Source organism: Agelaius phoeniceus, chromosome 10 (genome assembly GCF_051311805.1).
Source record: "Agelaius phoeniceus isolate bAgePho1 chromosome 10, bAgePho1.hap1, whole genome shotgun sequence".
Classification (NCBI taxonomy): Eukaryota; Metazoa; Chordata; class Aves; order Passeriformes; family Icteridae; genus Agelaius; species Agelaius phoeniceus.
Window position 1 is genome coordinate 13,651,663 of NC_135274.1, and position 13,389 is coordinate 13,665,051.

At 39.1% G+C, this 13,389-nt stretch overlaps 1 long non-coding RNA gene across 1 annotated transcript; it reads left to right on the plus strand.

Moving 5' to 3' along the window:
• The first annotated feature begins 2,738 nt into the window (after positions 1-2,738).
• LOC143694845 (uncharacterized) lies at positions 2,739-12,232 on the plus strand. The gene is made up of 3 exons (XR_013183570.1): positions 2,739-2,844; positions 10,171-10,290; positions 12,152-12,232. It is a non-coding gene; the product is annotated as an uncharacterized LOC143694845 (long non-coding RNA).
• The last annotated feature ends 1,157 nt before the right edge of the window (positions 12,233-13,389 follow it).

The window sequence follows — 13,389 nt, forward strand, 5'->3', positions numbered from 1 at the left end:
GCAATAAGCCTCAAGGCTTCAGTAACTTGTGCTCCTCTCAATTGTGTGTGACTTTGTTAGAGGATCATTAGTTAAGGCTAATGAGGGCTTGCCTACACACTCTCATCTCCATAACTTACACACCAGCACTTGTCTCAGAGCATTACAGTGACATTCCATCAGCCAACAGAGCCAACTGTGATGTGTTAGACTGCAAAACAAAAACAATGTGGGGTTAGGATGGATATGGGGAGGTGAAAAGTGTTGGACTCTGATCTCTTGTATTTCCTTCTGAGAGGATTCTGCTCAAATCAAGACCCCTCTAAACTCTTTGCTGTGTCTTTGTATTCAAAACTACCATGCAGAGCAGGCTGGATTTTGTGGCTGGGTGTTAACATTCTCTGTCAATTCCCTTGAGCATTGAAGGAGTTGTCAAAACTATTTAAACTCAAGGTAAAGCACAACTGACAAAGTCACACCCCTAAGTTCCAATAGGGAGAGGTGTAACATTAACTCCAATGGAAGAGGGCAGGGACTGTAAACTGAGGAAGTGCTTAAATGCTCTTATGGATCACTGCCTCCTTCTGCCCTGTTCTACATCAAACTGGAGCACTTGAATTGAACAGCAAAGACAGAGAAATGTAGCCATAATTCATGGCCAGACAGTGCAAATTTAACTAAGACACCCCCAGCTTTGAGTTGAGTCAGTGTTGGCAGCTTAAATTGAGCCAGGGATGATTTTGTAGCTTTGTCTGTGTGCTGCAGTCAGCCCTGGGGAGGGTCTCTCAGAGAGATTATTGGAATATGTTGATATGATAGGTTATTCAAAAGAGATCCTGGAGTAACTGGAGCCTCTCTGAGTTCTGGTGTTGCAGGAGGGGCAGTGAGGCTGTGGCACAGAAAGTGCTGGGAGGGTGGTCAGGAGCAGGGACTGATGCTGAAAGCCCTGACTGGCACCAGCATTCAAAAGCCTGCTCATAACTAACTCCCAACAGGAAGCTTCCCATGCCACAGGGCAAAGATCAACCTCAAGAAAAGTTTAAAGGACCAGAGATAAGAAAGTAATGAAATATTTTGTCACTTCTCTCGTGTTGTTCTGTAAACGATAGACAAGTTGTATAAATGCATTATTTTGCTAAGTATTTTGATGTTTTATAATTATTTTTTCAGATGAGGCTGTTTGATAGATGCAGTCTCTGGATGTGCTGCAATTGTTATCAAACAGAAAAAAGTCAATTCCTAAGTAAGGATTCTTTGGGCCATACAAACCACAGAAGTAAATGTTATTGGGGTCAACTTTGGTTGTCTTTTCAATGATGTTCATGCAGGGGCTTTGGGCAGGGGTTTATTTCAGAATCCTTTGTGAAAATAAAAAAGCAAACTCAAGAAAATAACAGGTTATATGGAAGTTCAATCACAAGGGAATAGTTAAAAGAGTTGAAGAGTTCTTTTAAGCTCTCCAAGATTATAGTGGAGTTATAAAGAGGAGGATTGGACTGACCTCAAATAGAGTAAGGTAAAACTCCTCAAGAACAAAAGTAATATTTTTCATCTTCAGAAAGCTGAATGTGCACATAGGACACTTCTGCTCTTTCTTTAAACATTGGTTATGAAAAAAACACATTCATATATAGACAGTATAAGATCTACTGATAAAATCAACAAAAGCAATTTGGCACCTATTGCAAAGAACAAGCCTGACATTTAAATGAATGCCCAGACAGTAGATTGAAGAGAATAGGTAGATGCTTATATCCATTGCCTGCTGTTTTCCTTCTCCCCTGTCTTTTAGAGCAGTCAGAGTTGGAATAGAAGAGGAAAGATTTTCTTCTTTTGGAAATGACTAAAAAGTTAACTCTTTTCACTTTATGGAAATTAGGGATGCCATATCTTCTTTTATAGTTATCATCATCCATTTTTATTTTCATCTCTAGTGCAATGCTTTGAGAATAGTTGGAATAAATAGAGGAAAAGAAAATGTCATTCTGTAGAAACAAATATCAAAAATAGGTCAGTAGCCTGTATCATAAACCCTTCTTTATGCTGCTCTGGTAGTGATAAAGGTTATTTGAGACCCAGAAGAATCCCAAAGGTTACCCCTTTGGAAAAATACCCATCACCACTGGATCAATATTGTTCCACGGCATTGTGTGGAAACCAGATTATTTCAAAAAGTAATGGAGCATGGGAAGGAGGTGAGCAGCAACCTACAAAGCATTGAGGATAAAGCTGGCCCTGCAGGCTCCAGGGCCAGCTGTGGAGGCTGTGGCACAGCAGCCTGGGCAGGCAGCTCTGAGCCCCTGCCTCCTGCTGGAGCCTCACTCCTGCAGCCTTGGCAAACTGCTCTGCTGCTAACACACAAACTTCCTTGCACACTTTTATATTTGGATTAAAGCTTTTTGCCCCTCTCAGCCTGCAGAGCTGCAAGAAATACACAGTTAAGATTCTAAAATACATGGGGAAAACAATCCATCCTCTTAAGAAGTTTTTGTGTCTCTAGAATGCTGAGGTTGCCAGGCTGGTTGTGCAGTAGAGCAGAGAAACTGCTTCTCTGGTTTTGGGCAGGTGGTCTGTGAAATTTCTCTTACTGCATTTCCCCCCTTCCAAAACAGGTCTTGTTTAAAGTTAGTAGCTTTTTGTAGTACATGTCTGCAATGTACTGTGCCTGTCTTAATGTGAAAATTTCAGTCTTTATAGAGGTGGGCTGCAAACCTGCTTAGGTAGAAATCCATGACTATTCTGTGTTTTGTTTCCTTCAGTACTCCACTGGGAAGTTAGAGAGCATCACGTCTGAAGAGATTTGGCCTCTCAGAAATGCAGCCCAGCTTCTGATCAGACTGAGATGAGTGGGCAGGCCCTAGCCAGGTAAGGACAGCTGTCAGTGTGTGTTGGTTGAACTCTGCAGTGCACCTGCAGAGACCCAGCAAAACCAAGTTCATGTCTGCTGCACAACAGTTACTGCTCAGCATGGTTTGCCATTTATCCAGAAATATGCATAACACTCCTGGGGAAGTGTCACTGAATGAGATGGAAGGGCTAAAAACCCATTAGTGCCGTAGTAAATCTACTCTGAAGACAGTAAGGGCTAATCTGATCTATTGAGGTCTACAATATTGCCCTGGGCAGATGATTTACAGTGCCTTCAAGTGCCAGTGCAGATCATTGCTACTGCCCAGGGGTCAAGGGGGCACAGCCCTGGTTGCTCAGTTTGCAGAACAGTGGCAATTGAATTCTTGGTTTCACTCACAGCCAGAGCTTTTTCATTTGATTTGTACTTATTTTCTTTTCCAAACTTTAATAACATGAGTTAATCACACAAGTCAGATTTCTGACTGCCCTGTTCAAGAAGGACCAAAGGGTGAAGTCTGAGCTGTAATCTGAGCAGAGCTCAGTTTCAAGCATCAGAATAAATCTCTCTGTGCACCTGAGCTTAACCCATGATCCTTTTCCTCCTGACACTCCAGTGCCAAACCCACCATCCCTCCCACATCGATCAGGAGCCTTTGAATGGCTGTGCAATGCCCACTGGTGTCATACATGTCTCTGCAGCCACTCACTCTCAAACACAGAATAGCTGTAGATGGGAAATGTCCTGTGCTGAATACAGCTTGGACCCTGGGCCTGATGGTGCAGGGTGAGATTCTGGTGCTGCCACACTGGGACCTGGGAACGGTGATGGCTCTGGGGACCTCCCTGCTCGCCCAGACACAGCTCCCCTGGCACTGCCTCAGCCCCAGGCTGCTGCTAAAGCCCCTGCTAAACAAGCCAACCTCTGCTATGAGCAGGATCTGTCCTCTTGTTACAAGACACAGAGGAAAAATGCTGTGACTCACTCTGGGCTCAGGGTCCTGACATGCCTTTGTATTGTCATTGCTGCTGCAAAAATCAGCTCTTCTTTTTCAGACTGCATTAGCAGCAGTGTGATGCTTTGGCACTCCCACTGCTGAGCAAAGATTATTGCAGCCAGTGTTAAATCAAGGGGTGCATTATACTGGAAAATTGTTATTTTGCATAAATAACCTTCTTGAACCTTCCCATGTCAGTCTCCAGTCTGTTTCTGGGACAGAGATGCTGTGTTTTTCCTCACGGCAAAAATCACATAAGTAATGAAGGCAAACTGGGAGCAGGCTGACAGAGGAGTCAGATTTCTGATTCTGGGGCCTTTATCCACTCATGGGGAAAATTGCTGTTCTTCTTTCAGCATTGTGCAAAATAAGAGTTTGTTTACAGATAAAGAAATAACACAAGGGTGCAGTGGAATGAATATAAAACTTCACATACTGACTCTCTTTGCTTACTCAGGAAGAGTAGGTAGTTTTATCTAATTCTGAAGTTCTTTTATGTATGTTTTGTTACTCAGTAGGGGCAATATTTTTTCCTTGTTTTGTTGTTTTAAGGTGAGAACTCTCCTATAGGCTTTTATGTTTGATTCTTCTTAAAGAAAGATGGAATTTTATGTGGTAAACATTTTTTCTCACCATTTCTTCTTGGCTAGGCTTTTTAATAAAGTCTCTGTCCAAGAGCCAAGGGTAAATTTGAAACACTGGCTTCAGTGCTGATGGCTGAAGCTGCTAAAGCAGTGGATATCCCAATGGCACATGCATATCATATTCTGGTTTAAACCTCTGAATACATGAGCTTCTTTTTGCCCCCTCCAAAGAGGTGTAGCTGGCCCATGGAGTTCTGTCCTGCAGCTGCTCTTGCTGCCAGGTTCTCGTGTAGTAAAGTATTGGATTCCAGTGGTGCTGTGAACTTCATCACTTGTGAAAAGCATTTCTGCACATGAGGACTGTAAAGTGACACTTGCCAGGTGGTTCCTGTGCTCAAGCACATCTGCTTTGCCTCTCACAACTTTTAATTGTAAATGCTCCTGGTGCTGGGCTTGAGTCTCCTCCTTATTTTCACCATTGAATAATGTGTGAGATCTCTGTAGTCTGCTCTGAATTGTCACCCAGTCTCAGTGATCTGTAGAGAGTCAGAGAGGAATTTCACACTCTTTGGTGTATGGTCTGTGATCTCAGGTAAGAAAATATTACAAAGCCAAATACACTATCTCTTCTTTAATAGATGATTCTCCTTGGTTTATATAAAAAATATTTTTTACCACATAAAACTTGATGGAAAAAAATAAATGGAAGTAGTTAATTTGTAGACTCATTTCAGATCTTGAAAATTTCAAGGCAATTTTCTTTAAAATGCCAAAATATTTTTAATGTGCTGTTTTAGAAGTACCAGAGGTCCTTGGAAATATCCTTTCATCAAATGTGGCCTTCTAAATGTTTAATTTAACAGCTGATAATAGGATTCAGGCTCTTCAGGCTGAGAGCTTTCAGAAGTTTATTCAGCTTGTTTATCTAGATAGAGCAGGGACAGAGCATGTAATTGAATAAACAATGGTTTAATTAATTTTTCAGTTTTGCAGTACAGCTCACTTGTACATGTGAGTGACAGCCTCTTTGGCAGGTGCTGCTTTCACATCACAAAGCAATGCTCCACCAAAGAAACCAAAAATTGGGTTTTTCAGTCCCCATCTCCATTTTACTTCTGAACAAAATAATAAAAACTTTCTATGTTTTTGGGTGTTTTTTTTAAGTTGATACAGAAATACTGGTTTGAAAGAAGTTTGTAAGTTTGTCTTCCCCTTCACCATGAGCCCTTTCCTGGGGTCAGGCTGCCCAGACCTGTGTGTGCAGCCTTTCCAGCAGCTCCCAGGGACCATGGGCTCAGTGCAGCCCAGGCTGCCCAGAATGTCCTGGGCTGTGGGTGGACACTGACAGGCTCTGCTTGTGCTGGCAGGGTCACAGGAAGGGCCACAGAAGCTTTGTTTGCTTTCTCCCTTCTGAACACAGGGCTGGGAATAAGAGTTTGGCCATCCCTCCTCCTAATGTGCAGTTTCCAGCTTTGGGGTTGTACTTTTGGCTTGGTTTTTTTTGCTTGTTTGTTTTGACTCTTTCTACTGAAGCAAACAGAGCATTTGTAAAGTGCAGACACATTTTGGAAAACCACAATAAAACGAAAGAAAATCACAATAATTAAAAAGACTGAGTAAAGGTCAAAGATAGAGTTGGTAAAAGTCATCACTCAAACTTGCTCTGTAGTTTTTCTGTGCTGCATCACAGCTCCTCAGCCTTTTGCTGGGCACTGCCAGTCCTGTTTGTTTGATTGTCTTCAAGTCTTCATCTTTTTTTAGAAGTCCTGAGCCCACAGATGCATGAAGAAGGAAAAAAACAGACAAACATTAGGATTTCTTATCAAACACAATGGTTTTTTTGAACCTCAGGCTGAGGTTATCAAGGAATCTGAGAGCTTAAAAGCTCCAGTTTTTCTCATTCTCAGATTTGTCTTACAGTGCCATTTTTGGGATCCTGATATTTTTACCATTTTTAATTAGTTCTTTGACCATGATTTCAGGGAAAAAGGCAAGCATGAAATTATTGAGGAACTGCATTTGCTGACATAGGCAGTATGACTAGAGGATCATGGAGCTAATTCGGTTGCTGGCATGAAAAGTTCTCATTCAGAATATTTTATGTATTTATAACAATGTGTTTACATTGCCCTTTTTACTTTTAAGCTCCATTGATACTGAAATACAGCAGAGATCTATCTGCAAGGAGAATTTGGATGAGTTTATTGAAATAAGAAAGGCACCAGCAAAGAGTTCTTAATTCTGATCAGCCCAAGCATATGGGAGAAAGCTGATTACATCCTCTGGTAGCATCTGTAGATCATATAGATTGAAACAAGCAGCTCAGGATCTTTTGTAAGGAATTAGAATAACAGTGGGTGTATAATATCCTAACCAAGTTTAAGTCTCCAAGAAAAGTGTTTTCTGGCCTGCACCAATCTGAACAATAATCAACTAATACAGCAACTAATCACTGCCTTAGTAAGTTCTGCAGAAGAGAAAAGTGGCAGAGAGAACCTCTCATCTTCCTCCAGAGCCAGAAAGTTTGGGAAGCATGAGCATGAGGAGACATCCACTGAGGTGCAGCAGCAGCCAGAGGCTGTGAAATTGAGGGAAAAGTTGGCACGAAGCAGAAAAGTCAAAATGCAAACTCAGCAAGCAAGAAGTTAAAAGTGAAAAATGGACTCCTCCTACCCCATGGCTGATACAGAGCTGGCAGTGGAAACTCTTGAAGCATTGGCTGGCTCTCTGGTGGGAAGGCTGTGTCCTCTCCACCCTGTACTCACTGAGACAGCCCTTGGCATTTGCTGGAATGTGCTTTGTGCTAATAGAGTTGTCTCTGGCCTGGTTGTGTCTGCAGTAGGAAGTTTCTTAAAAAGAAAAAAATGCAAAACCAAGAAACAGCAAAACCAACAACTAAAACCCACAATAACAGGATTTAAAAAACAAAACCAAATAAGTTTATAGTAGCAGACTGGCTGTTAACCTTTTATGTACACAGAATGTTATTTATTTTTGAAATGTGGCACTAAATTCTGGATTTATTCATGAATGCTCTGAGAAATTTGCTTTCATTTTATTACAGGACAGGAGATCCCACAACTCTGTGATCTTTTCTTTCACTTTCTGCCTTAGTTTGAAAGATTTTTTTTTGCCTAGTCCCTCTGCATTACATTTCTTGGCTTTTTACAGAAGTAATATTTCTGTGCTCCAAACTCTTCTCACATTAATATAACTAAATCCATATGTCCAGTTCATACAACTGAACATGAATCTCTGGCAGAAGCTCTCTTGAAATCTGACTACCACTTTGGCATTTTTCATCCCATGCAGTTTTTTATGAGATTTTTACCCATGCAGTTTGGCAATTGGAAATCAAAGCACTTTCTTTGCTACTGTATACCTTAAATAGTTTTTAAAGACTTTGTTCCCAATTTTTGTATTCAAAGCAGAGTGACCTAAAAATTTGCTGTTTGGTTTTCCCAATCCTTCCTGTTTTTTAAAGACAAGGTAAAAATTTATAGACATTTCTTTCAAAAGGTGTTGAAACTCCAGCCCAATGGTCCTCTGTCCTAGTCCAGTTTCTTTGAAAGATAGGTTGGATGAGGAGATTTTACTTGGTTGCAGATGTTGGTCTTACTCTTGTTTGCAAGGCTGCCTGAGAGCTGAAGCAGTGGGAGCAGTGGGTTGTGGGTTGTGTTTTTCCACCACATTTCAAAGCAGCTCATCCTCTCCATCAAAAGTAGCTGTGCCAGTTTTCTGTGCTTGATTTAGACAGGAAAAGTCACAACAGCATTCAAGCTTCTGCAACAGTCAAAGTCTTTTCAGTTTCCTTATCTGAATGCTGCCATTTTGGTTTATATGCCTGGGAAATGAAGCTCTGTTTTCTTGAGTCCTTGTTCTGTGACCAAACTCTGTAAATGAAAAAGATTAAACACTAAAAGACATGTGCACAATGTGCTTCTACTGCACTGAGCCCCAAAAAAAAGAAAAAAATTAAGCTGTAAAAGCTGTCTGAGCTACCAAAAGGAGTTGTGAGGAAGTATGAGTGTTTCCAAAGATATTTGGAGAGAATATGTGTTTATATAGGAAATTTATTCCAAACAAAGGCAATTTGTCTTGTCTGAAGATTCACATGGTTGGTAATGCAATTGAATTAGGAAAAAAACAAGAACAGGATGCTCAAAAATTCTTACATGTTTAAAAACAACACTAGACACTTCCTATTTTAAAGCAAGATTTAATTGCTCTCTCTAAAATGCCCTGGCAGGACAACCATTTTCTCACTGGCAGGTAACAGCAGTTCCAAAAAATGTGCTTTCTCCAGTGTAGCTGTAGGAAGTGTCGCTGCCTAGAAACTAGCAGAGTCATTAATCAAAACAAAAAGAACCAACTGTTATATAAAGCAGTAATTTTACTAGGCAAGTTCTTTGAGTCTGCTTAAATCAGATGATCAGAACATATTACCCAGTTCTTGGTTTATTGTCTCCATAAAAACGTGGAAGAATGCATGTCTACTCCAGTTGGTTATTTTTCCAGGCTCAAGTATTCTGCAAGTGATTTGGTGGTGCTGGGAGGGGTGGATTTGTTTGTTTATTTGTTGGATGGTTGGTTGGTTCATTGCTTTGTTGGGTTTTTTAATCTTTCTGGTTCTTGCCACATTTTTTACCCTATTGGTAAAGATTGGCTTCTTGCTGTGGGGGTTCAAGCAGCCACATTGTCCTCCCTGACTGCACCATGGCTGAAAAGGAGTGAACTCCAGCCAGAAATCTCACTTGGGGTGTTGTTATCATTGGGTAATGTGGAAATGTTCAGGATAACCTGAAGTACTCTAAGCCTAAGTAATGGGTTGAAAGCAAGCAGAAAGAAATTTATGCTGATCCTTAGGGAAAACCTCTCTTCATATTCCATCCTGTTGGATTATATAAAAAGTCACTGGGGAGCAGAGAGGTGCTTGGAGTTGCTGTGGACTGAAATTTGAGGTTCACTTGCAGAAAGCTGTTTTGCCAGGAGAAGGAACTCGTCTGATCTAAGCTTAATCTCACCAGTTACTGCAAATGTTCTGATTCCATGGGCCTTGCTGAGCACTGGTAACTTTCTCAGTTTGTGTCCAAGTGTCTGCTGTGTCTCCTTTCAAATCAGCACAGAGAATCCCTATTCACTGGTGACAATTCTGGAAAATATTAATTGAGCTCAGAGACATTTCAGAGACTAAGGCAATAATGTGCTGTCTCAGCAAGTATAAAAATTATACAGATCTTTCTTAAGCAGAGGCCTGTAATTGGAGCTGAAGCAAATTTTCTCCTAACTTAGAGTAAGTGGGGAAGAAGAAATAATTTAGTTAGAAACCTGAGTCTTAATAAGAAATTATTTGGTTAGAAATAATTCAACTATTTACTTTGGGGTTTAATTCCCTTTCAGAGAGGCTGTGCAAAAAAAAAAAAAAAAAAAAGGAAATGGATTAATGGAAAATAAAGTGAAATTCAGATATGGTGTTGTATAAAGTTTAATATTAATATACTAAATTTAAATTTATCCTACATGGACTATTTATTGGTTCCAGTAAGCTGCTTCTTCCATCTCTGTTATGCTCAATTTTCTTTTGCTCTCTTGCTACCCCTCTTTTACAGGAACCACTTTTTAAATAATATGCCAGTTCACTTGTGACTCCTGCGCTCCAAAATAGTTGAGGATTTACAAAACCATGTCTTACTTTTCTACCCCTTCATATTGTTGCAGAAGCTGAAAAAGTATTTTCTAATTTCATTTTCAATTATTTTTAGGCTAAAGGAGTGACTGAGCACAGATTACCTCCTCGTGGTCCTCCCACAGGCAAAGTACCCCTGGCAAAAAGAGAAAGCACAAAATTCCTTCACTGTACAGACATCTTTGTGTCTGCAAAGGTATTATAAGAAGTTTTTAAATATTAAAGAATGTGAGATTTTTCTTGTATAGAATCTGCGCAGCTAGAGCATTATAAAAAAGAATTTATAAGGCTGTCTGCTCATTTGCTTGACAAAACCAACAGAAACACCCAAAAAAAAGAGGTTGCTGGATTCAGTGAGCATCCCCATGTCCTTGGTAAGCTGCCTGGCCCATAAAAGAGCCTTTCTGTGGCATTCTAGTGAATGATACCTTGCATTACACCCTGGTTAGAGTGAATTTTTTTGGGATGTTCTTTTGGAAAAGTGAGGTGGCAATGAAGCAAGAAGCTGGTAGATGTTTTTGACAGTACCTTGCTTTTATTGTCATAGAGATTTTTCTTATGAACCAATGCAAGTCACTTGCACAGAAGTAAGTTTCCTTCTTGACTCTTTGAGGTTCATTTATTTACGTTTTTGTAAGTAAAAAAAAGCAAAAAAGTAAAAGCAGCAGAGAGAAATCATGAATGTGATACTTTCCATTTTGTATTTGTCTAGGTCATAAATAAATAGTCCTAAATAAATAAATAGTCCTAAATCAAGTTGTTGGTTAAAGCAGATATGTTTTTATGTAATAAAATTAGACTTTGTTGAAACTGATGGGTTGAAAACCTGCCTTCACCTGTCCCTGTTTGCCATCATCTTTGTTCAGCATTTGGAAACCAATGACCTCCAAGAGTCCTTAGAAATCCCCCTGTGAGATGTAGGAAGCAGCCAAGTGTCCCTCCTGGTCTGTGGCTTGTGCAGCTCCTCAAATCCCACAGATGTGATTTGAGCTGCTCTGAACCTGCTTTTACACAGCACCTGCTGTGAGGAAGCCAAACTGTCCTCTTCTAAAGCCTTGAATTCATAAAAGACACAACTGGTATAAAGCCACCTTGTCTTGTTCAGCCTTAGGCTAAATCCAGCTCACCATGGCCAAGCTCTCTCACTGTATCTAAAAAATGCTGCAATTAATAACTTGAAGTATTTCCTGAATACTTTAAGATATTATTTTCCAGTATATTAAGAAGTGGTTTTTATTTTTAGTTTAAAGCCTGCTAAACAATGTCACAGTGTAAGGTAATGTGGTGAATAAAAATCATTCCACATCTGAACTGTGCTTGACTGATCAAAAAATCAGTGACAAATCACTTTAGCCTGAATTCACAAAGAAAACAGACTGGAATTTTCAGTCAGCTGGTACTCAGCTAGCTCTGTAGTTTCCTCTGAGCTGTGACATTGGCTTAGAATAATATTCTATGGCCATTTATTCATCACCAAGAATTAAAAATGGTTTCTTATTCAAATAAAAAAATGTAACAATACACTATAACTGTCAGTTCAGTAGCTTCCCAGCCCATTTCTAAATTAACTGGTTTAACAAAATTAATTTTCTTCCTGGAAAGAATGGACAGGAAAACAAAATAAAACAAAATAAAACCAAATAAACAAATAAAAGCCACAAGAATCCCTCAGAGCTCTTTAGAGTTATGAGGCTGATTTGCAGAAGCATTGAATGCATCTGCACAATGAAAGGGATGGGAATAAAAACCCCAGGGTGTAACACCAGGACTTGTTGACTCAAATCAGAATTCTGACACTGGATCAAAATGCATAGTTAAGGGTTAAATAGATTTAAACAGGTAATTACCTGCACCAAAATATGTCATTTGATATTAAATCCTCTGAAGAGTTCTTCCTTATTTTTATTAATACAACCTGAAAAGATTCCAGCTCTGCAATGCTGGTGTTGTCAATAACCTCCTTCCAAATCATGATAAAATTATTTTCATAGGAATCAAAAGATTATCCTGGAAATAGCATTTAATTAAATAGCATTTAATTTTTTTTTCTCTTTCAGTGTTCCTTCTGTAATTGCCTTGTTCCCTGATTAGTTATGCAGGAATTTCAGTCCAAGATGCTCTGGTGAGGCTTCAGTGGCACTTGGAAAAGTGTTGGCATTCCCATACATCACCAAGTACTCGTCACCAATGCATTCCCATTTCTCATCATTCTAAGAATTTCTGAAAGTCTAGGAAATAATCTTTATCTCATTGCAGTTTATTTGGATATTTATCATCATAAAGTTTAGGAGATTAATCATTTGTGCAATAAAATTCATCTTTGTAAATACATGCTATTGCACATGCTATTTTTTCTATATCAGAGGAATTAACCTCTACTACCAAAATCCACCATAAACTGTAAAAATTAAAGAGGACACTAAAACCATAGTCCTTAAAAGGATACAAATCAATTTAAAATTAAAAATAAGCTTTCTAGTTAGGCTGTTTATTGCCTTCCATATTAAAAGTTTATGGGATAATAAAAATGTCAGTTATTTCTGCACATCTGATCACCAAGTTGCAAACATACCCATTAGTTAAAAGAATGAAGTTCAAAGGAAACATCCATTTTGAGTGACCAAACCATCTAAAATTTAAAAATATTTGAAATTAATGACGCAGAAAAAATTGTATTTCAAACAAGTCTATAAAATTTAATATAATCTCAATGTAAGTGGGTTTTGATCTACTATTAGATTAAAAATTGTTATCTTCAATTAGAGATCTCCACTAGCAGATTTTATAACAAGTCTTTCACAAAAATACTCTTGATTCAGAGTAATTAATCTTCTTGAGTCACAAGTAGCAAGTATCTGAAAAGTGATATAAAATCATTGTTAGCAAAATTTGCAAATGAAAAAAAATCCCAAATAAAGTAGCAATTAGTAATTGTGCTGGGTCAGCCTTGCAGCCCAGCTTGGGTGAGCAAGCATGCTTGGTGTAATAGAACAAATTAGGACTAAAAACTCAAGTTTGTATATTCCATAGCAGTTTGCTAAATTCAACTGTCTTTGGGCACATGGTGTCTCCTGTAAAATTTTTCTTTGGTCTTAGGTGTTGTTGTTTTAGCTGTCCTGCAATTTTATTTGAGTCTGGGAATTTAAAAGCCTCAAAAAATTTAAAATAAGTAAGGGTGTTTTTCCCATCAAAATGCAAAAAGTGGGAGTTTCACAAGGTTAAAACATGAAGCCAAAATCAGAACTGTTTTCCTAAGCCATGAGGATCTGAAACCTGTGATGTGATTCACACCATA